Source organism: Lithobates pipiens, unplaced genomic scaffold (genome assembly GCF_037356315.1).
Source record: "Lithobates pipiens isolate NorthernLeopardFrog02 unplaced genomic scaffold, aLitPip1_a1.2 Scaffold_16, whole genome shotgun sequence".
Lineage (NCBI taxonomy): Eukaryota > Metazoa > Chordata > Amphibia > Anura > Ranidae > Lithobates > Lithobates pipiens.
Genome location: NW_027507748.1, coordinates 303,412,277 through 303,437,087, shown reverse-complemented (window position 1 = coordinate 303,437,087; position 24,811 = coordinate 303,412,277). Strand labels below are relative to the sequence as shown.

At 45.1% G+C, this 24,811-nt stretch overlaps 1 protein-coding gene across 2 annotated transcripts in view; it reads left to right on the top strand.

Moving 5' to 3' along the window:
- The first annotated feature begins 4,574 nt into the window (after positions 1 to 4,574).
- The window catches only part of PHTF1 (putative homeodomain transcription factor 1), a 214,143-nt gene continuing 193,906 nt past the window's right edge, over positions 4,575 to 24,811 (top strand). For both annotated transcript variants that reach the window (XM_077481561.1, XM_077481560.1), the window contains exon 1: positions 4,575 to 4,781. The gene's annotated coding sequence lies outside the window, so the exon portion shown is untranslated. The remainder of the gene's footprint in view (positions 4,782 to 24,811) is intronic.

The window sequence follows — 24,811 nt, the reverse complement described above, 5'->3', positions numbered from 1 at the left end:
GCTACACAAATTTCTAAATGATATCAAGTCCTATTCCTTTCTAAGATGGAAGAAAGCAAAAGTGACATGACAATGTTTATCCTGTCCCTCCCTCCTACTGATTTCTCCTTTGCTTTGCCAATAGATCTACATCTTTCAGAAATGAGGAAATATAATCAGAATTGCATCCAGTAATCAGTTAAGACTGGCCCGGCCGTTGGCATTTTCATAATCCATGCACCTCTTTCTTAAGAGTGATGCCTCATTTGAAATTTTCGAGCTGGTAATCCTGAAACTTGTTTTTCCTGGGCCTTGTAACTGTTGGGATTTCTATTCAGATCTGGTTATCTCCTGGTCATCACAAGGCTACATGATCATGAGCAAGCCGGTACATACGTACATCGCTCTGTTTGAGTTCAATGGCCCAGTGAAGGGCCACTTAAGTTTCAAGACTGGGGACCGGCTTCAGGTTGTGAAAACAGAAAAACCATAGTGGAAGGCCAAGAAGAAAAACTCAGACGGCAGCAAAACCGGAGAGAAAGGACTAGTACTGTCAAACTATCTAGCAGAGGAAGGGACAAAGGAGAACAAGACGAAAGTAGAAGCACTCAGCTGATGGAAAGTTCAGGAAGGAAAAAAATCATAAAGGGCAACTATCTTCTCCCTGGTTAAAATGGAGCTGTGGGTGGGGCAGAGTGATGACTTTGTGAGGGAGTCACAATTTGCATATCAAATGTGATTTGGCGAGTGTAAGGAACCATAAGATTCCTGATATTCAATGTAAGAGCAACTTACATTCATCCTACAGGCAGTGGTGGCTGGTAAAGTTTTAGGATGGGGGGTGCAAGACCCTGCCCTTCCTTTTTGACCCCTCCCACTTGGTGAAAATGGGCATGGTTTCAGCAAAATAGTGAGCATGGCTCTAAGGTGGTGTGGTTAGCGTGTGAGATGAACGAGGGATGAAGGGAATAGAAATGTGTATTCTAGAAAGTTTAACAATCAGCAGATAAAGATACTTCAAACACCTGGTGTTAGCACTTCAATCATCCCGGCACCATGGTTGTTATGTTATTTCATTACATTGTAATATAAAATGAAATAATTCAACTCACCATAATGCAGAATCAGTGGGAGCCCTGAGCGTGTCGCCTGCCACCAGATACCATCAGGTGGCCCCAGCAGAGTCCCTCCTCTTTATATCAGGTGCCCCAGCGGAGTCCCTACTTACATCAGGTGCCCCCAGCAGGGTCCCTCCTTACATCAGGTGCCCCCAGCAGAGTCCCTCTTTATATCAGGTTCCCCCAGCAGAGTCCCTCCTTATATCAGGTGCCCCCAGCAGAGTCCCTCCATACATCAGGTGCCCCCAGCGGAGTCCCTCCATACATCAGGTGCCCCCGTGGAGTCCCTCCATAAATCAGGTGCCCCAGCAGAGTCCCTCCTTACATAAGGTGCCCCAGCAGAGTCCTTTCTTACATCAGGTGCCCCAGCAAAGTCCCTCCTTATATCTGGTGCCCCCAGCAGAGTCCCTCCATACATCAGGTGCCCCCAGCAGAGTCCCTCCATACATCAGGTTATGAACTGCATGACCAAATGTGAGTACCCAGGACTATGTCCTTTTTAGAATAAAGTTTGATTGTGATTACATACTTCACTATTGGAGCTCCTTCTTTTCTCCTATGGACATGATTGATGGTTTTTGGCTAAGCACCTAGAAGGGACCACCTGTAGTACCCACACCCGCTGATAACTACACTGTGATTGCTGGAATCAATAATTGCTGTTTACCTTACAGCAGTGAGGTAAGGTAGTCATTGCACCTAGTGTGTGGACACCTATTGTTTGAGGATTCACGAAATCACCAGTGGACCTATGTTCCTTGTTCATGGAGTTACTGCATTTTTATGACACAGAGTGGATTCACATACTGCATGTCTAAATACTTACTGTTTTTTATGTCATAGAAAGAGACACTGTCACTTTTATCGGATATCAATTCATTCTTTTTCATTTTTATTGGATATTAATTATTCTCACTTTTTTGTTAAATATTTGCCAATATATTTTTTCTCTATTTATTTACACTGTTTTGACACTGTGTGCACTTTATGGATTGAGTCACATCCTGGATTCCATTACAACCTTAGAGTTTGTTTATTCTTATTGTCACTGTATGCACTTTATTGCCCTAAGTTAAAGAAGATCCAATCATCACAGTGCACGTGATTGGATATTGCTTAGTTGGCACTTATTCACCGTGGGAGGTGGACATTTGAAATCACTAGCTTAATTCGTCGCATGTAGTTATTTAAACTATTTTGTGTACCGTTCATTGACATATACATTTATTTATCCATGCTAATTAATTGTGGAGCGCAACACCACTTAGTAATTACACATCAGATGCAACCTGTGTGCCACATCAAATGCAGCCTGTGTGTCACATCAAATACACATCACATGCAGCTGGTGTATCACATCAAACCCCCCTCCCACTTTTCAGCGGGAGGTTCGGACCAGCACAGCAGCACTTACCTTGCGCTGTGGTGTCCTCTCCTGCTGTGTGGGCACTGGCAGTAGTGATGGAGGATTGCGCTCCTCATACTTCCTGTTTTTCTCTCTTGGGCGCAATGGGAGAGAGAAATCAGGAAGTGACATCTAACTCAGATGTCAGTCAAACTGCTCGGCCGTAGTAATAGATACTGTGAGCACGGGGCGGAAGCTACTTGTCACTTTGGAAAGCGCCGCAAGGTGGGACAAAAGCCTGCAAATGAAGTGCCATGTCTGCAATCTGGTGATTGCATAGATGTGGTGCTTCCCATAGTACACGGTGTCCGGCGTCCGAACACAGTGCATTTAACCACTTGCCGCCCGCCCTATAACAAATAGACGGTGGCAAAGTGGTTGCATAATCCTGACCGGACGTCATATGACGTGATCAGGATTATGAGCCGCTGCGCGCCCCCGGGGGCGCGCATCGTGGCGGTCGTTGTTGCGGGGTGTCAGTCTGACACCCGGCAACTACGATCTCGGTAAAGAGTCTCCGACGGAGACTCTTTACCACGTGATCAGCCGTGTCCAATCATGGCTGATCACAGTGTAAATAGGAAAATCCGGTGATTGGCTTTTCCTCACTCGCGTCTGTCAGACGCGAGTAGAGGAGAGCCGATCGGCTGCCCCTCTGACAGGGGGGGTCTGTGCTGATCGATTATCAGCACAGCCCCCCCGAGGATGCCCACACTGGACCACCAGGGACGCCACCAGACCACCAGGAATGCCCAGGACAAGGTATGCCACCCTAGACCACCAGGGATTCCAGTCAGTGCCACAATGGATGCCAATCAGTGCCCATAATGGATGCCAATCAGTGCCCACAATGGGCATTACTGATTGGCATGCATTATTGATTGGCACTGATTGGCATCCATTAGTACAATATATTATAATACAATGCCGCCTATCAGTTCCCATCTGTGCCGCCTATCAGTGCCCATCCATGCCACCTATCAGTGCCCATCCATGCCCACCTGTGCTGCCTACCCATGCCCACCTGTGCCGCCTACCCATGCCCACCTGTGCCGACTAACCCATGCCCACCTGTGCCACCTATCCATGCCCATCCATGCCAATCCGTGCCAGCTATCAGTGCCAATTTGTGCCACCTATCAGTGCCCATCCATGTCGCCCATCCATGCCACCCATCAGTGCCGCCTATCAGTGCCACATATCGGTGTCCATCAATGCCACCTCATCAGTGCCACTTCATTGGTGCCACCTCATCGGTGCCCATCAGTGCCGCCTTATCATTGCCCATCAGTGTAACCCCATCAGTGCCCATCAGTGAAGGAGAAAACTTACTTATTTGCAAAGTTTTGAAACTGAAACAAAATTTCAAAATTTTCGGTATTTTTTTATTTGTTTAGCAAAAAATAAAAACCGCAGAGGTGATCAAATACCACCAAAAGAAAGCTCTATTTGTGGGAAAAAAATGATAAAAATTTCATTTGGGTACAGTGTAGCACGACCGCGCAATTGTCATTCAAAGTGCGACAGCGCTGAAAGCTCAAAATTGGTCTGGGCAGGAAGGTGTTTAAGTGCCCGGTATTGAAGTGGTTAAGGACCTTTTATTTTATTTTTTTAGTATAGGTCTATGCTCCCGCTCTGGAGTCCTCCAAACCACCATCCACTGACATGTCGCTCGGATGTGTAACATGGCCATCACCAGCACCGAAAAGATCAGAAAACATGAAAAAAAAATGCATAATGTTTATTCAATTGTGGGAAAGGGATAGGGGGAGCAAGGAGGAATGTATTGAATGATGTTGAAAATAAATCCCAAATAAACATGGATTTTATTCTGAAGGAAGATCAAAGTCCTCAAAACTAGAAGTGTCCCTGCAAACCAGAAAGTGCTGAGAACAATGACTAGGACTCAGCTAGGAATCCTGCAGGGCTGGTAAAGGACTGAGTATTTAATAAAGATATTAACTGCCACAGGATATACCTGTCCGAGCCTCCTGGGAAATGATGGAGCAGGGTTTGTGCTATCACTTTAAATGCACTGTATGTACAATGGATTTCATCACAGATCCGGAAAAAGGAAGTGATTGTAGCTGGGAGTGTGTGTGTACAGAGCGGACACCTAGCTATGGATCCATCACATGAGGATCTCCGGGCTATCACACACTCCGGGAACTGCCTTCTACTATGTGCTTAGTCATTGAATGGGAGAGCAGCGGGACCTCACCGGGAGTCCATTACATGTCTTCTATACGACACACTGCATGCAACTGGGAGCTGTGCAGGTGAGCTGTGCCTGTGTGTATACATTGTGTGTGTATACAGTGCGTGTATACAGTGTGTGTACACAACTCCTCATACCCCCGGCTCTTCTATCACTGGGGGCTCTGAGGGAAAAAAGTCTATGTACGGACATCGCCTGGACTACCCCCTCCTCCCACATTGTACTGGGGATTGTTTACATGGTTTATTTGGTACTAAATAACGTGTATTTGTGGACCTCTCTATACTCCTTTCTTTTATTCTCTCTCTCCTCTCTTCCACCCTCTCTCTTTCTCTCCTTCTCTCACTCCCCTCTCTTTCTCCTTCTCTCCTCTTTTTCTCTCTCTCTCCTCTCTCTCTCCTTCTCTCTTTCTCTCTCTTGCCTTCTCTCTCTTTCTCTCTCTTGCCTCTCTCTCTCTCCTCTTTTTCTCTCACTCTCCTCTTTCTCCTCTCTCTCTTCTTCTCTCTCTCTTTTTCTTCTCTCGCTCCCTCTCTCGCCTTCTCTCTCTCTCTCTCTCCCCTCTCTCTTCTTTCTCTCCCCTCTCTCTCCTCTTCTCCCTCTCTCTTTCTATCTCTCCTCTTTCTCCTTCTCTCTCTTTCTCTCTCTCTCTCTCTCCTGTTCTCTTCTCTCTCTCTTTTCTCTCACCTCCCTCCCTCTCTCTTTCTTCTCTCTCTCTCTCTCTCTTGCCTTCTCCCTCCCTCTCTCTCCCCCTCCCTTTTCTTCTATCTCTCTCCTCTTCTCTCCTTGTCCCTCTCTCCTTCTCTCTCTCTCTCCTCTTCTCTCTCGTGCCTTCCTCTCTCTCTCTTTCTCCTCTCTTCTCCCTCGCCTTCTCTCTCTTTTCTTCTCTCTCTCCTCTCTGTCTCTTTCTCTCTCGCGCCTTCCTCTCTCTCTCTCCCCCTCCCTCCCCCTCTCTCTTTCTCCCTCCCCCTCTCTCTCTTTTCTCTCTTGTCTATTTCTTTCTTCTCTCTCTCCTCTTTCTTCTCTCTCTTCTTCCTCTCTCCCTTCTCTTTCTTCTCTCTCCTCTCTCTCTTCTCTCTCCCCTCTCTCTATCTTCTCTCTCCTCTCTCTCTTTCTTCTCTCTTCTCATTCTCTGTTTCCTCTCTCTCTTCTCATTCTGTTTCCTCTCTCTCTTCTTCTTTCTCTCTATCTCTTCTTCTTTCTCTCTATCTCTTCTTCTCTCTCTCTTTTCTTCTCTCTCTCTTTTCTTCTCTCTCTCTTTTCTTCTCTCTCTCTCTTTTCTTCTTTCTCCTCTCTCCTTTTCTCTCTCTCTCCTTTCTTTTCTCTCCTCTCTCATTCTGCTTCTTCTCTCTTTCTCTTCTTCTCTCTCTCCTTTCTTTCCTCTCTCTTCCCTCTCTCTCTCTCTCATTCTTCTCTCTCTCCCCTTTCTTCACTCTCTCTTCTCTCTCTCCTTTTCTGTCTCTCTCTTTTCTTCTCTCTCTCCTTTCTTCTTTCTCTCCTCTCTCTCTCTCTCCTCTCTCTTTTTCTTCTCTCTTTCTCTCTTCTTTCTTCTCTCTCTTGGACTTAGTCTGCCAGAAAGTCCGAGCTTGTGTACACAGCATTTCTCTTTTTTTCTCTCTCTCTAACTTTCTTTATTTTTCTTGCTAACTCTTTCTTTATTTCTATCTTTTTTTGTTCTCTCTCTCTAGCTTTCTTTCTTTCTACCTTTCTTGTTTTCTATATATAACTCTAACTTTATATATTTTTAACTTCTTTTAATGGATGGCTGGATATACAGCTGTGAGTAGTTGCTGGAAGGTTGATTTACTCATTCTAAAATTGTGTGTACCCCAGCTGGCCATATACAAGGTTGTTTCTTTGGCACTTTTTAAAAGCCTTTCAAATCCAGGGAACCTACCTTCAAGTCTTTTTTATGGTTTCCAATGGAAGCTGTTGCTGGTAGGTTCCATTTATCTGATCGTGTAGAACAAGGATAAGATATCTACCTATCCAGGAACCCCACAGACCATCCACTATACCAGGGATATGCAATTAGTGGACCTCCAACTGTTGCAGAACTACAAGTCCCATGAGGCATAGGATGACTCTGACAGCCACAAGCATGACACCCAGAGGCAGAGGCATGATGGGACTTGTAGTTTTGCAACAGTTGGAGGTCCGCTAATTACATATCCCTGCACTATACCGTGTTCCACAATCAATAAATTGAAGCAGTTCCTGCACAGATACATGCTGCCTCTTTAATTACAATTGTTTAGCTACCAGCAGGAACAGGAAACACAACACAGAGATGCACCATAGAGTTGCTTTTAACCACTTTCAGACTGGACCAATTTGCTGGTCAAAGACCAGACCACTTTTTGCGATTCGGCACTGCGTTGCTTTAACTGACAATTGCGCGGTCCTGCGACGTGGCTCCCAAACAAAATTGGCGTCCTTTTTTTCCCACAAATAGAGCTTTCTTTTGGTGGTATTTGATCACCCCTGCGGTTTTTATTTTTTGCGCTATAAACAAAAATAGAGCGACAATTTTGAAAAAAACGCATTATTTTTTACTTTTTGTTATAATAAATATCCCCCAAAAATATATAAAAAAACATTTTTTTCCCTCAGTTTAGGCCGATACGCATTATTCTACATATTTTTGGTAAAAAAAATCGCAATAAGTGATTATTGATTGGTTTGCGCAAAAGTTATAGCGTTTACAAAATAGGGATAGTTTTATAGCATTTTTATTAATAATTTTTTATTATTTTTTTTTTTACTAGTAATGGCGGCGATCTGCGATTTTTATTGTGACTGCGACATTGTGGGGGACCCATCGGACATTTTTGACACGTTTTTGGGACCATTGTCATTTATACAGTAATCACTGCTATATAAATGCAGTGATTCCTGTGTAAATGACACTGGCAGTGAAAGGGTTAACCAGTGGGTGGCAGTGTAGGGGTTAAGTGTTCCTAGGGGTGTGTTACTAACTGTGGGGGGGTTGGGCTTTCATTTAGTGTACACTGATCTCTGCTCCAATCACATAGAGCAGAGATCAGCGTCACTAGTTGCTAGGCAGAATGGAAAAATGTTGTTTACACAGCATTTCCTCCATTCGGCCGCTCCGTGAGACGATCGCGGGGATGCCCGCGGCGATCGAGTCCGCGGGTCCCGCGACCGGACTCACGGGGGTCCCGACCAGCGCGGGAGCGCGCCGCCGGCGGCGCGCTCCCGATGGCAGGGCGGCATCGAATATTGGACGTACCTGTACGCCAATATGCCTGCCCGTGCCATTCTGTCGACGTACATCGTCGTGCGCTGGTCGGGAAGTGGTTAAAGAAACATATCATCCATATCATCTCCCCTTTTAGTGTTAATAAATGAACATTGTGAAATTCAAAAGAGACACAGCAATAACACATTCTACAGCAGGGGTGCCCAACCTTTTGAAGTGTGAGGGCCACTTAAGCGACTTGGTAACTGGTCACGGGCCACAATCAGCGAAGCGGGCGGATGGCTGGTCCATCTCAGCTCTGTATATGCAGAGTGGACACAGACACAGCCGGATCGGATTGGAGGTAGGACACAAATCAGTTTACATCTGCCACTCCTTAGAGGTCAATGGAGGGTCTATTTGGGTCAGCCTGACTGTGTGAAAGGGGCCCATAGCTGCTTTCACATTGATGCACTGCAGTTTACCCGCACCATGGGTGCAACCCAGTATACCTTTGCCTTTTCTGCACTTTTTTTGAAAATTCTTTTTTATTCAATTTTTAAAGCATACAAATAACAACAGGCCACTCTTGCGGCCGACACCCACTGGCTATAACACAGCTGCCGGTGGACAAAAAAACAACAATTAGGCGTAGAGTTAACCCCCCCCCCCCCCCCAAAACATTAAAACTTTAAAACTTTTGCCTAGATATATACCAGTCAAGTTGGCCTCCAACTGGAGGAAGGCACTAGGTGACACCACACCCGCTTTGTCCGACATTTGGGCCGTGATGCTAAATGCAGTCCAATGTATGGCCCCCCCCCAGCACCAAGAATTTTATATGAAGAAATAACTCGTCCCCCCTACCAAAGTGACCAGTTATCCTAATGCAGAATTATCAATATTTCTCCCCTATGCCAGTCATAGATATCCCCCGTTATGGCCTAGCACACCAATATCAATAGTTATAAGTTATCTGTAATTAGTCTGATACCGTGTCCACCAATGCCATCCAACCCCCCCACACCTTATCAAATTTGGTCAGTGTCCTCCTACTCAAGTAGGTGGCTTTGTAAAATGGTACTGCCTTGTTAACCAATGCTTTCCAGGATTCCAAGGTTGGGGCTGAGGAGCTTTTCCAGGAGAGAATATTTCGCTTTTTGGCATAAAACAGCAATAGGGTAAGAAGAGTTCTAATAGCCCTGGTAGTAGCCAGGGGTTCCACCAGATGTAGTAAGCATACCTCAACCGTCATGGGAATCAAAATAGAGGTGACCGACCTTATGCAGCTTGCTACAGCCTGCCAGTATGCTTTGACCAGTAGGCATTCCCAAAAGATATGCATACAATTTTCTAGTGGCGAGGAGCACCTCCAGCAAGAGGATTGCTGATTCCCAAACATTCTAGCAAGTCTAGCTGGGGTCAGATAGATCCTGTGCAGGAATTTATAGTGAATTAGTCTGTCCCTAGTAGAGACCAGGGTCTCAATTGCAATTCCCCATATATCGTCTCAGTCATCTCTGTCTAACCCCGAGGTTGCAGCTTCCCACACCTGTCTGCAGGGTTCCAATAGTTTTGTCGTCTCTGGAAAGTGGTCTTTGTATAGGCTGGAAAGTGGTTTAATTAAAGAGTCACTACAAGTCAGCAGTTCTAGCTAACTGGGCTCAAGGTCAAGAGGTCCCCCGCCAAACTGGGATTGAAAGGCATTCCTTAATTGAATGTATCGAAAAAAATGCGTATTTGATAGTTCATAACGTGATTTCAAATCATTAAAGGACATTAGGGTACCATTTGCTACAATGTGATTTAGTGTCTTAATTCCGTTTTTCGTCCACACTACCGGGTCTGGGTAATCAAAGAAGTGAGGTAGATTGGGATTCCTCCATAAGGGGAGGTTTGGAGAAAATGTATCATGACTAGAAGGCCGGAGCCCCTGAGTCACAGACCATGCCCTAATCACTGAGCGCATGGAGGACATCAGAGGGTAGGGGGCCCTTACACCCCTATATACCAAGTGGGATAGCGCTTCATACGAACCCACATATGCTGCCTCCAACGACACTGCAGCATCATCCGAAGGTGTGGTCAACCAGCGGTTCGCCACCGTTAATTGGCCGGCTAAAAAATATTTATGGAAATTGGGTACTGCTAGGCCTCCCTCCCCCCACGGTTGATTTAAGATGGCCAGTTTAATGCGGGGGATTCCTCCCTGCCACAGAAAGGTAGAGATCATACTGTCTATTGACTTGAAAATAGTTTTTGGTATCCACACCAGAGAGTTTCTAAGACCTAGATGTTCGGGTTCGGCCGAACTTCGGAAAAAAGTTTGGGTTCAGGACCGAACTTGACCCTAACTTGACCTCGAACCCCATTGAAGTCAATGGGGACCCAAACTTCTGAGGACTAAAATGGCTCTAAAAAAGTAATGGAAAGGGCTACAGGGCTGCAAATGGCAACAAAATGTTGTTAAGAGCATGGCAAGTGCTCTGCAAACAAATGTGGATAGGTAAATAACTTAAAATAACATAAAAAAAATATATATATATATATATATTCATATAAAATAAAATAAAATATAAAAATTGTATATATATATATATATATATATATATATATATATATATATATATATATATATATATATATATGCTGGAGGCCCCCTTCTCAGAAGAAGAGGTACAGGAAGTGATTAAGAACCTCAGAAACTCAACGGCACGATGCCACACATATGGTGGGAATGCCCCAGAATACGCCCTTTCTGGAAAAAATTATTCAATTTAATGGATAAGCTAGTGGGAAAATAAAATACTTTGAAATAAAAAAATTATAATCTTGACCTAGGAGAACGAGGTCCATATGGAGTAGGAGGTTGAGGTGGCGGTGGATGTGGCAGTGTAGGTGGAAGCGGCGGTGGAGGAGGACGAGGTAGCCAACACTGGTTCAAAAATACAACAATGGCTGGGTAAGGCCGGTGATGTGTCAAATTCTGTCCCCCGTCGGATAGTGTCCGCCCTGTACTGCGTTTGCTCAGTATGTAGGACACGGGGATTTAGAAAATCTCCCAAGACAAACAGCGCTTCGCGGTGAGTCCAGGTTCAAGCCACACCATCCGAGGTTCAAGCCGAGCGAAGTGAGGCTGTGCCCGAAGCGTGGCGAGTGAAGCATGGCGAGCGAAGCGAGCCTGTGAAGGGCCCTGTTACTATGTGCTACCGTATTTGTCCACTTGGATGGTGGGGCTTGAACCTGCACTCACGGGGCAGGCGCCGATCATCTACCGAGATTTTTGGAATCTCCTTGTCCTCGGGCTGGACACTATCCGATGGCCAGACAGTTTTTGTCAAAACACCGGTATACATGTCTATTCTGCACATGGTATGGACAAGTCCTGTGGGATCCATGCCTGGTTCATTTTAATGAACGTGAGCTTGTCCACATTGGCTCTGGACAAGCATCAGCGCTTGTCTGTGATAACGCCACCCTGTGTCACGTATCAGATAAGACCAGAACTGTGTGGACTGCAACAGAGGAAACCCAAACGTGTATAAGTGAAATATGATTTATTAAAGAAAGTGAATTATATGAATACAACCACACAGTGCAATAAACCAACCAACAAAGACCCCCAAACAACAACAGACCGATATGTACAATAAATGGGAAATGCAAGTACCATAAACGATAGGCAGGCCAGGGTCATACACAGAGGATCAGCAAATAACAAGGGCAGTCCAGAATCAGAGTCACAAGCCAGGCCAAGGTCATACACGGGGAGATCAGCAAATGGGGTAAAGAACACAGGACAGGGAGAGGATGGATGGATCAGACTTCAGGACAGGAATAATGGTAACAGGTGGGACAGGGTTGGGACCAGGACAGGGAAACAGGATCAGAGCCACGGGTCACAGGTTCAGGATCGCAAGCAGCAGGTCAGGGCACAAGGAACAATACCGAGGCAAACATATGACTGCTTGCCAGCTATTTATAGGCCTGTGATTGGCCTCAAGTGACACCTGATTGCAGGAGGTGCTGCCTGCTCCATACTGCCAGGATCCATCCGCTGGTGGACGCCAGTACTGCGGCCCAAAGATGATATAGCATCAGCAGGGAAAAGCTCTCCTGACAGCTCAAAACTGACAGGAGACACCTGCTGGTGGACCTCAGTACTGCACGCCAAGAGACAGATATTATCAGCGGATGGAACATTTCCTGACACCCTGTGTGCTAAATACACATTCAGATAATACACTGGCTGCAGGGCAGGCCAGCACCTCCAAGGCGTAAAGGGCAAGCTCAGGCCATGTGCCCAAATTGGAGACCCAGAAGTTGAAGGGGGCAGACCCGTCATTCAGTACGTGTAAGCGTGTGCACACATACTGCTCCACCATGTTGGTGAAATGCTGCCTCCTGCTAAGATGTTCCATCCCAGCTGGTGGTGCTGGTTCTTGTGGCGTGCTGACAAAGCTTTTCCACATTTCGGCCATGCTAACCCTGCTTTCTGAGGTGCTTGCGGTGCCCCAGCTGCATTGGCGACCTCTTCCTCCTCCTCTGCCTTCGCCTTGTGTTTCCACCATACCCCCGCTGTCAGGTGGGAATGCCACCAGCAGCGCGTCTACCAGTGTGCGCTTGTACTCGGGCATCTTACGATCACGCTCCAGTGAGGGAATTAAGGACGGTACATTTTCCTTGTAACGGGGATCCAGCAGGGTGGCCACCCAGTAATCAGCACCAGTTAGAATGTGGGCAACTTGGCGGTCGTTGCGGAGACACTGCAGCATGCAATCGCTCATGTGTGCCAGGCTGTCCAGAGGCAACGAAAAGCTGTCCTCTGTGGGGGGTGTATCGTCTGTGTCCTCTTTATCCCCCCAGTCACGCACTAGTGATGGCCATGAGCTGGTCTGGGTGCCACCCTGCTGTGAACATGGTTCCTCCTCCTCCATCTCCTCCTCCTCATCCTCATCCTCCACCTCGTCATCCTCCAGAACTGTGCCCTTGCTATCGGACAATTGTGTACCTGGCGTTTGTTGGTGCAGGAACCCACCCTCATAGCCACTTGTGTATGACTGCCCTGAAAGCCTTAAAAATTATCCCTTTTCCTCCTCCTCCTCCTGTGCCACATCCTCTTCCTTCATTGCCGGAAGCGTTGGGCATAGAACTGGGATAGTAACGCTGAGAACGGCGTAATCGGCACTGGCCATGTTGGTGGAGTACTCAAAACAGCGCAACAAGGCTCACAGGTCCCGCATGGAGGCCCAGTTATTGATGGTGAAGTGGTGTTGTTCCACAGAGCGACTCACGTGTGCGTGCTGAAGCTGAAACTCCACTATCGCCTGCTGCTGCTCGCACAGTCTGGCCAGCATGTGCAAGGTGGAGTTCCACCTTGTGGGCACGTCACATATGAGGCGGTGAGTGGGAAGGCCGAAGTTACGCTGCAGTGCTGACAGGCGAGCAGCAGCAGGGTGAGAACGCTGAAAGTGCGCACAGACGGCCCGCACTTTCTGCAGCAGCTCTGGCATATGAGGGTCATTTTTAAGGAACCTCTGGACCACCAAGTTCAGCACATGGCCAGGCAAGGGATGTGTGTCAAACCGGCTAGGCCCAGAGCTGCTATGAGATTTCGCCCATTATCGCACACCACCAGGCCGGGCTTGAGGCTCACTGCCACCAACCACTCATTGGTCTGTTGTTCCAGGTCCCTCCACAACTCCTGCGCAGTGTGGGTTTTTTCCCCCAAACAGGAAAGTTTTAAAACTGCCTGCTGTCGTTTACCCCTGGCTGTGCTGAAGTTGGTGGTGAAGGTGTTACGCTGACTGGATGAGGAGGCGGTAGAGGACGAGGAAGCGGAGTAGGAGGAGTTAGCAACAGGAGGCAAACTGTTGCGCCCTGCAATCCTCGGTGGTGGAAGGACATGCGCCAAACTGCTATCCACCTCAGGCACAGCCGCCACTGCATTTACCCAGTGTGCTGTTAGGGAGATATAACGTCCCTGACCGTGCTTACTGGTTCACGCATCCGTAGTTAGGTGGACCTTGCCACAGATGGCATTGCGCAGTGCACACCTGATTTTGTCCCCCACTTGGTTGTGCAGGGAAGGGATGGCTCACCTGGAAAAGTAGTGGCAGCTGGGCACGACGTACTGTGGGACAGCCAATGCCATCAGGCTTTTAAAACTCTGCGTCTCCACCAGACAGAATGACAGCATTTCAAAGGTGAGGAATTTTGAAATGCTAGCATTAAGGGCCAGGGATCGCGGGTGGCTAGGGGGGTACTTCCTCTTCCGCTCCAGTGTTTGGGAGATAGAGAGCTGAACGCTTCCATGGGACATTGTGGAAATGGTTGGTGACCCAGGTGGTAGTCTTGCTGGCAGATCCTCTGTTTGCGGTTTGGCAGGTGCCACTGTCACTACAGAGGTGGATGAAGAGGCTAAGACTGCAGCAGAAGAGGAAGCAGGAGGAGCCAGAGACCTTTCTTGGTTTTTGAGGTGTCTACTTAGATGCCTGGTCATACAGGTTGTGCTCAGGTTGAGAATGTTTATGCCTCGCTTCAGGCTCTGATTGCACAGCATGACGTTGATTCCATGTGGGGTCCAGGACCTCATCTTCCACCCAGACTTCACCCCTGCCCTCCTTGCGAAAGCACCAGCAGTTGGCACCTGTGTTTCGTCATCATCCGAGATGTGCTGCGATGGTCCTCCCATGTACTTATCTTCAAACATAGTGGTTGGGCATCAGTGCACTCAATCACTTCTGGGTCAGGGCTAGGTGGATGGCCCTGGGAAACCCTGCTAACAGAGTCGTCAAAAAGCAGAAGAGACTGCTGCATGATTTGGGGCTCAGACTGCTTGGCTGACTTGCAAGGGGGTGATGTGAAAGACTGATGGACATCGGCTGCAGGTGCCAACTCTGATCTTTCATCAGGAGACTGGGTGGGAGACAATGTCAAGGAACCGGAGGCACTGTCAGCAAACCAATCTACTATCGCCTGTACTTGTCCTGGCCTCAACATTCGTACAGCCGCATTAGGCCCGACCAAATACCGCTGCAGGCTCTGTCCTCTACTGGCACCTGAGAAAGGTGTTTCACTTGTGCGTGTAGCTGGCACAGATAGACCACATCCTCTCCCTGCAACAGGAGCTCCACCAGCAGCACCATGACCGGAGCCACGTCCCTTCTTTGACGTTCTCCTCATATTTTCCAAATTTAGGATCTTGCCCTAAATGGGTGTTTTTGCAATAGGAGAATAGGAGAATACACCCAGAGTATGTAAACGTAGAGTATCTTAGAGCTGCAGAAATGGCGAAAATGCTATGCAAAAAAAATGTTTTTGCCCTAAAAAATTTTTTTGAATAGCACAATAGAAGAAAAATATATAAATTGTGTAACACACACCTCCACATATGCATAAAACACTGCAAAGTTTTTTTTTGTTGCACTAAATGGGTGTTTTTGCAATAGCAGAATACACCCAGAGTATGTACAGGGTGTATGTCACAATAACATATGCAGTGCTGGTGCACTGAGCTTGCAGATAAAAGTTAGATTTTCTCTGGCACTGGGCTCATGGCAGTGTAAAAAGACTGTGCACTGCAACCCAACCAGGTAAATCTATGTAGATCGCTGAGTTATTAGAATAGATTTCTGAATCTGGACTCCTAGATAATTCTCTCTCCCTCAAAGCACCAACAGAAACCTTGCCCTACGCTGTCTATCTTTTCTCTCGGTGCAGTGTAAAATCGCTGACTAATTAGAATAGATTTCAGAATCAGGACTCATATGTTATTCTCTCCCTAACAGCAGCCAGGAACCTTTCCCTGCACTGTCTAAAGCAGAGTGGCGTGCTGTGCTGTGTGCCTCTAGCTTAAATAGAGGCTGGGTCACATGCTGCACTGGCCAATCACAGCCATGCCATTAGTAGGCATGGCTGTGATGGCTTCTAAGGGCACACCAGTTAAACAAATGTTGATTGGCTGCTGCAGGGCTTTTTAAAATGCGCCATTACGTTGCCAAACACTGGACCCGAACCTGAACATACAGTCAATTGTTCGGGTTCTGGTTCGGGACCCAAAAAGCCAAAAGTTCGGGTTCACTCAACACTATACAGAAGGGTAGAATTTTCATTTTGATTAGATTTATCTTTCCAATAAGGGACAATGGGAGGTTTTTCCAGGAGTGTAATTTTTTAGAGATGATGTCTAGTAATGGGGACACATTAAGACTGATGAAATCGGTCACCGAGTTTGTAATTTGAAGAACCAGGTATTTAATTTGTGTTACCCATTGCAAGGGATTACTAGGTTCTGCCTGTCTAGTTGCTGTGTGGGAACGCAGCGGAAGTATCTTGGATTTGTTCCAGTTGACTCTGAGTCCAGAAACCCCAGTAAATCGCTTCAGTAGTGCCAGTGCAGCCTGTAGTGAAGGTCCAGTATCTCTAATGAATAGGACTAGGTCATTGCATAAAGGGCTGTAGTTTCGGTAAGGGTGCCCACCCTAATACCCTGAATTTGAGAGGAGGAGCGCAGTGCAATCGCCAGAGGTTCCATGACCAACGCAAATAAGCCTGGTGACAATGGGAACCCTTGTCTGATGCCTCTGAATACTGGAAAACTGTCAGACACCCCTCCATTCAAGCGGAGTGCTCCCACCGGCTGATCATAAAGCATTGATATCCATTTGAGGAATATAGGACTAAACCCCATGCGTTGAAGTACCTGGGTCATATATCCCCAATCAATGGAGTCAAATGCCTTTTCCAGATCGAAGAACCTTTTCTGCACTTTGCAATAGACTTCTATTATATTCTGCAGGTTTGGTACACTTTCAGAAAGCTCAAACTCACAGGTAATAACAGAAGTGTATGGCTCAGTACAGCTAACCCGCAGGTGCACTGTTCTGCATCTGTGGATTCGTTTGAAAGCAGCCCAGTAACCACTGCAGAACAGATATGCCCATATAAACACTGGGATTTTAGTAATAAACTGACCTTGAATAACTATTCGATTCCATCCCAGAGCAGGTCGCGGGCCATATCAGATGGCTCCACGGGCCACTGGATGTGCACCCCTGTTCTACAGGTTAAATCTCGTAGGTGCTTTTGAACATCTACCACTACGGATGAAGACTGGCCCTTGTGCAAGGATTCCTTTAGCCCTCTCTGAAGTTACTGGGCTCCTCTCATCACATACTGGCATGCTCTTCACTTGACAGCTGTCGGGTATACTTGCTTGCCCCGAACTCTCATTGCCATTGGTATGAGGCATTGCCTCTGTACATGCCTCACTGTCAATGGGTGAGTATGTCCTTGTGATACTGGGTGAGTCCGATCTATCAAGGGGATATTGAGATTCCGGCTGCTCTGCCACTCTCAAATCCACTCGATTGTGTCACTAGAGAGTTCCTTCAATGTCCACAAAATAAGAGCATGGTGCAACCTTTTGTAGACAAGACCTATTCTCCAACGGCCTGTTCGGTCTCCAGGTAATGATTTCATACGGATTTGTTCTCTAATATTCAATTCTGGCAAATATCTGGCGGATGTGTCACATCATGCCTTTGACACTTGTCTCTTAATCCTTAACTTATCAGTAACACCTTGTATGACAGAGGGTTCAAGCAGTCTATTTGCTACTGGTAAGGAGGTCTTTAATCTCCTTGATATCAGTCTTTGTCCCGGACTACTATCCATGCCTTTAGTCGGAGTGTTTCTCCAATGTAAATTGGCTTTCCATGGGTTTTTACCATCACTTTGTGCTTTCTTGCATACATTTTAACAATCTTTACAGCTGATTCAGCTTTGCCATTAGCCTATGGATGACTTGGTGAGGAAGTAACATGCTCAAACTCCCATTCAGTGGCAAATTTTCTGAATTGTAGGCTTGGAAACTGAGGGCCATTGTCAGGGATTACTGTATCTGGTTGGCCATGATGTGCAAACTGAGCCTTGCACCTCTTAATTGTAGCTTCGGTGGATAAGTCGGGAAGAAGGTCTAGTTCCCAGAAGTATGAATAATGATTGACTAATAGCAGGTATTCCTTGCCTGCGTAGTTGAATAAGTCCATACTGATAATCTGCCACGGACCTGTAGGTATCTCATGTGACATCATGGTTTCTTTTTGTTGTAATTGGGCATATTCATTGCAGATGGGACAATTACTGACAAAGTCCTTGATTTCACCATGCATATAAAACAGGGTAAAGAGTATCACGAGCTTGTCTGTAGCATGCTTCACCACCAATATGGCTGGAGTGTATACATAATAACATCTCTGCTCTCAATGACTTTGGCACGATGACCCTTGGACCTTTGTACAAGATACCATTTTGTATGCTGATCTCATCTCTAAAGGACCAGTATTCCCTTACAATTCCAGATACAGCCTCTTTTTCATCTGGCCACCCACTCAAAACAATAGACTTCAAAGCTTGTAAAGATGCATCACTGTCAGTGTGCTATATGAGTTGATGTAGTCACTGATTTGTGACATTAAGATAGTCCGCTCGATTGATATCGGCAAAGAAATTTTGTTCCTGTTCCAGCAGACAAATTGTACAATGCTCATGCTCACCTCCAGGTGCCACATTATCTGACGTAGCTCTGCTCGGGGTATCACTGATATACATTTCACATCCTGGCTTGTAGACAACATTAAGGTTTAATGCTGCAATGTAAGTATCATGTTCTGCAAATGCATGGGAGCACACAAAAGGGGCTTTTTGAATATGGCTGTCAGAGGTTTGTGATCTGTTTCAGCTGTAATTGAATCCCATCCATAAAGATAATGATGGAAATGCTGGCAGGCGAATACAATGCTTAAACATTCCCTCTCAATTTGAGCATAATTTTGCTCAGCTGATGAAAGAGCTCTGGATGCATATGCAACTGGCTGACCTTTCTACAAAAGGGTACAACCTAGACCATTTTTACTGGAGTCACTTTGTATCATAACAGGCTTTGCGACATCATAGTTTTTCAACACTGGGGCAGAGGTGACCAATCGTTTTATATCCTCTACTGCCCGGTCATGCTTGGGAAGCCAGTGCCAAACTGCTTCTTTGTCCAGAAGTCGCTTTAATGGCTCACACACCTCAGATAAGTGTGGCAGGAATTTCGCTAGGTATGTAACAAAGCCAATAAATCGCTGTACCGCTTTGGCATCAGTAGGCTGTGGCATGTCCACAATGGCTTTAATTTTATCCGGGTCAGCTTTTAAGCCTTGTGAAGACAGGATGTGTCCATGGAAACTGACTTCTTCCACCTTGAACTGCAATTTCTTTACACTTTCCTACAACGATCCAGTAGCACTATTAACTTTTCATCATGGTCATGCTCAGCCTCCTCATCTGTATTACCGCAGCCAACTATAAGAATGTCATCAGCTATTGGCTCAATTTCGTGAAGACCACCTAAGGCTGAATTCACACCTATGCATTTTTAGTGCTTTTTGCATTTTGCAGATTTGCACTACAGTCCATTTACCATGGTTTCCTATGGAACTCCTTCTGTAGTGCAAATCTGCAAAAAGCACTAAACATGTATAGGTGTGAATCCAGCCTAATAGTTCATGCTGCTTTCACTGGTATACCTCAGGTGCTACAGAGACTCCAATTGGTAGTTCGAGCCATCTCTTTCTGCTCCAAGGAGTCTAGAACGCAGTCATGTAGCTACTCTTTTCCTCCAGTTTGCACTGTAAAAAAGCATCTCTAGTACCAACAAGTGTGAAGACACGTGCTTTAGGTAGTTTGTGCAAAATATCATCGCGAGTTGGCATTAAGTAGTGTGACCGTTTCAGGGCCATATTCAGAAACTTGGAATCAATGCATATTCTGATCCTCTCAGGCTTTCTGATAACAACCATGTTACTGATCCAAACTGTAGGCTCTGTTACTGAAGTTAGATGTCCTTCAGCTTCATATTTATCTAGTTGAGCTTTAACCTGTGGCTTAATGGCGATAGGCACATTGCGTGGGGGACATTGTACAGGTTGAATGGTAGGATCAAGTTTAAAACGAACCTCTCCTGGAACAGAGACTATCGGGCCCTCAAACACATCACTGTAATTGTGAAGAATTTGCTGTTTTGACAGTGGCCTAGTCAGAGATTTTGCAAGCTGATTATAAACATTATGTAGCTCAGCAGGAATGGTGAACAGCATCAGTCCAAGTCGCTCACACGTTGAACCTGATAATAGCGGTTTCTGATTGGCATCAACAGTCTCAAAGTTCAGTTTGTGTATACAATCACGTATGCTGCATTCTGTTTGGAATAGCCCCAATGATTCCATTAGTTCCCCTGAATGCAACTTTAGTTTGGTGCTACTAGGCTGAAGGGGTGCTCTGGGTGCCAGGTTCATTTTGGCCTTTATACTCATGACATCACATGTTGCACCCAAGTCCAGCTGGCAGGGTTGGATTATATTGTGTAATCTGAGCTTTACAAACCATTTTTTGCCCTTTGTGTTTACAGCACCAATGCATTCTGAGGAGTAAACCATATCAGTGCTAAGCAGGTTTGCATCCTCTGGATCTGATGTTTGCTCAATTGTGTGCAGCTTCCTTGCTTCCATTTTACCGGAGAGACACACTTTTGCAAAGTGATTTGGTTTACCACATGCAGTACAGATTTTCCCATATGCAGGCCACTTTTCTTTCTCTCGTACATGCACATTGCAGCAATACTTGCATGATGCAGGCTTCCTCCCAGGTGAGTTGTGTAGGTCAGTGTTTCTCAATTCCAGTCCTGAAGGCGCACCAACAGGTCATGTTTTCAGGATTTCCAGCACTTTGCACAGGTGATTTGACCAGTTGCACTGTCTTAGTAATTACCACAGCCATTTCATCTGAGGGAAATCCTGAAAACATGACCTGTGGGTGCTCCTTGAGGACTGGAGTTGAGAAACACTGGTGTAGGTGACCCTTGTGCTGAAATTTATGCTGGTGGTTTCTGAAGCTTTGCTGTTGTTTAGAGGCTGCATTGATATTGTCAATCAGTTTATCCTGCTCCATAGCTTGCATATGTTTGTCAGTAAGTTCTGCAGTGCTACATATATCAATTTCTGTTTGTAGATCTAAATCGTGTTTCCTCAGCATGTGGCGACGTGTGCTTCCACTGGTGATACCCAAAACGATTTTATCACGAATAAGTTCATCTCTCAGAGAGCCATACTCACAGCTTGCAGCTTTTTCTCTTAGCCGTGTGACAAACCTGTCTATTGATTCACAGTCTTCTTGCTTACAGCAGCCAAATATATATCTTTCATATATGACATTTTTAGAGGGTCTGAAGAAAGTTTCTAATGCATCCAGAATGGTTTTGGTGTCACTCGTTTGCACCTCTGTGAGGTTCAGATTATGCTTGTAAACATGGAGGCATTCACTGCCCATCACCCTTCTCAGTGAGGCTGCTTGTACTGCTGCAGGCTTCTCATTTAACCCAGTGGCTAGGGAGTAGTTCTCAAACTCAACCCTGAAATTGTTCCAGTTACTGCTGACATCTCCACTCACCCTCATTGCCTTAGGCAGTGGAATGCTGTTAGGTGCCATGATGCTGTTTTTCTTGCTGCAAATAATCAGCATCCAGGACAGGACTACAACTGTCAGGAGGCACAATCAGTTCCAAGAACATTCACATCAAGGCTGGCAGGCTCTCGTGATCAAATGTGTAGAAAGAGCATGGATCCAGAAATGTTCTGACACCATGTTTGATGTGATATATGTAGAGACAGCACAAGCCATTACTGTACATAAGACATGTTTACTGAAAGACCCAGCAGGAACAGGGAACACAACACAGGAAGAAGTATAACAGAAGTACAACAGAGATGCACCATAGAGTTGCATTTAAAGAAACATATCCATAACAGTTACTGGGTTCTGTGCCAAATCATATTATCAGGTTTTCATGCTCTCCCGCATTTGTCCAGGTTTTGCTTGGGTATTTTTCTTTCTTCCCAGAACCAAAAGTTAGCTGGCTTCCATCTAAGGCTCTGTTCCCACTCATGGGACTTGCCATGTGTGAAGTCTCATGACAAGTCAAAATACGTCTGTCTCAATGGCCCTTGTTCTGATTGGTATGACTCAAGTCACAGTGACCCCAGAAAAGGTTCCTAAATAAATCAACCTTTTTACCGCAGCGGAACCCTTAAAATAATTTTCAGATATCAGGGAACCCCTTCTAAAATCAATTGATTGGAGGTCATTGGGAAAATGCTTTTTACAATGATGGGCTGTGGGAAGAATGTCCTCCTTTACAGTACAGGTCAGAATGCTGCCCTCACCGACAGCTAAAAAGATCACTGGTGTCATGCTGCCAGTGTCGTTGGACTTGGAACTATGCAGACACCATCAGGAACCCCTAGCAAGAAGAGAAGAACCCTATTTGAGTATGACTGATCTCAGCTGTATTGGTTGAACTCAATGGCTTGTGTTTGTTTCCAACAAAATATATAACTTTGAAACTTTATGAAAACCGTTTATGAAACTGTGAACAGGGGTGATCCCAAGGATCACCGCTGATCACAGTTCATTAATGGTTTATTAAACAGAGATGATCAGGGGAGGACATGTTCTCCACTGATTATCCCCACACACTGAGAAGCTGTCATTGACTGACACAGAAACAGCCAGTTTATGAAGCTGCGATCTCAGCGCCACACTGGTAATCTGAATTCACCCTCCCCGATTCACAAGCTCAGAGGTGGAGAATTGGGGAGAAAAGAGAGAATACCGGGGGGAAGGAGGAAGATTTTTGATTTCCTCCTTCCTCGTTCAAACCCCCAAGACGGTAATCATGTTCCCCTGCCATGTCTATATGTGTGTGTATGTATACATATATATATATATATATATATATATATATATATGTATGTGTGTGTGTGGGACAAATATTTTATTACTATCTCGTCCGGAATGTCCGTGTACTGAGCAGTGATAATTTATCGCTTAATAAACGGTCACCTCTGTGTTTTGGTGAATTTCAGGTACTGTAATCTTGTAAAGTCTCACGAGATTCCAGCATCGGGGGCGTTCTCCACTGTTTGAAGCGTTTGTAGATCGCTTCACTCCTCCATAGGAGAAGCGATCTACAAAGCTTCATAAACTGGTATCCAGAGGAGAACGATCTCCTTTGAGAACGGAGAATAGAGCAGTGACATTTTCATACACAGACCTATGTGTTACTGTATGACTGTGATAGGAACGTGACGTTCTACTGGGACAGGGCTTTATGAATGCTTCAGTCAGGACTAATAATTAAACCTTAAAGAGAGTCTATCCTGTTGGGAGTTATGGAAGCTGCCATTGCTGAACTCTCCTTTTGAGAATGTTCATTCCCTGGCTGTCATGCTGAAGCTTTGGCTTCAGTGCTTTTTGAATGGCTAGACTACCTAGGAATAATTTAGAGATCAGGAATGCTGGTACTTTTTGCACACTCATTGACAGCATGCTTAAAGCCAGGCAACTATTTAGGCATTTTTTTTCAACAGGCCAGCATTGCAGTACTTTCCTGATGACAGTGTCAGAACTTTTAACCCAAGTTCTGCTGTGGGGCACCACTCCACCCTACTCCCTTTTGTCAATGATCTGATAATCTGAGAACACTAGCTTGTTAATTACTGGAGGATTTCCAAAACACACCCACTACAAGCTCTTTGCTGTTTCTCACATGACCAAAAAACAAACAAACAAAAAAATTAAATAGTTTTCTTTCAGCCACTAATTAGGTTCAAACGTGAAATGGTAGTTACTTCGCCCACATTCTATGAAGTGATCCTGTGAGAGTGTATGTGAATTCAAGCTAAAGGGAATTATATAAAGCTCAGATTATATTGAAAATAGAATGCTAGGCTATGTTTTTTAAGGCCCCTTCCCCCTTCACTTTCTCCAACACTTAAAATAAATAAAAAATCACACCTGGGGAAGTGTCTATGGTTGCCGCAAGCTGACTTACAGCACAAATACTGTTCCCTGAGTTGGCTGGGTGAAATCCAGCTCGTAGAAGTCCAGAGTATTAACACTTGTGCAGAATTCCATGCAGTAAACCGAGCGAGTATTCTATGGGTCTGCCCAGTGGTAGTATAGAAACTTCCGATCTGAGGTCTGCATTGTTGTATTGTGATGGCAAAGGCAAGGGGCTTGCAAAGTAGGGCTGAAACAACTAATCGATTAATTGACAACTAATCGATTATGAAAATAATCGATTACTATTTTCATAATCGATTAATCGGCCAGTAACAAAATGGGGTTAACGTTAATGAGTCTGATGATATTTACCAGATTGCCCCTTTAAAAGTATATATCTCCTCTAATAGTATATACATTATATACACTCTAATAGTATAAACACTATATCGCTCCTCTAATATTATATACAGTATATCTCTCCTCTAATATTATATAAAGTATATCTCTTCTAATGGTATATACAGTATATCTCTCCTAATAGTTTATGCAGTATATCTCCTCTAATAGTTTATGCAGTATATGTCCTCTAATAGTATATGCAGTATATCTCTCCTTTAATAGTATATACAGTATATAGCCTATAATAGTATATACAGTATATAGCCTATAATAGTATATACAGTATCTCTCTCCTCTAATAGTATATACAGTATATATATCCTCTAATAGTGTATACAGTAGATATCTCCTCTAATATATACAGTATTTCTCTTCTGTCTGTTATTCTCAGTGGATTAGATATTTTGCTCCCTAACCATATAGTTATTTATATTTACCACTGCATATAGAGATATTTAAGAATAAATTGCCTTTTTTTTAAAAACTTTACATATTAACTAAATTATACACCACACTTTTTTTTAAGGTTATTAACCGATTAATCGAAACAATAATCGGTCAACTAATCGATTATGAAAATAATCGTTAGTTGCAGCCCTATT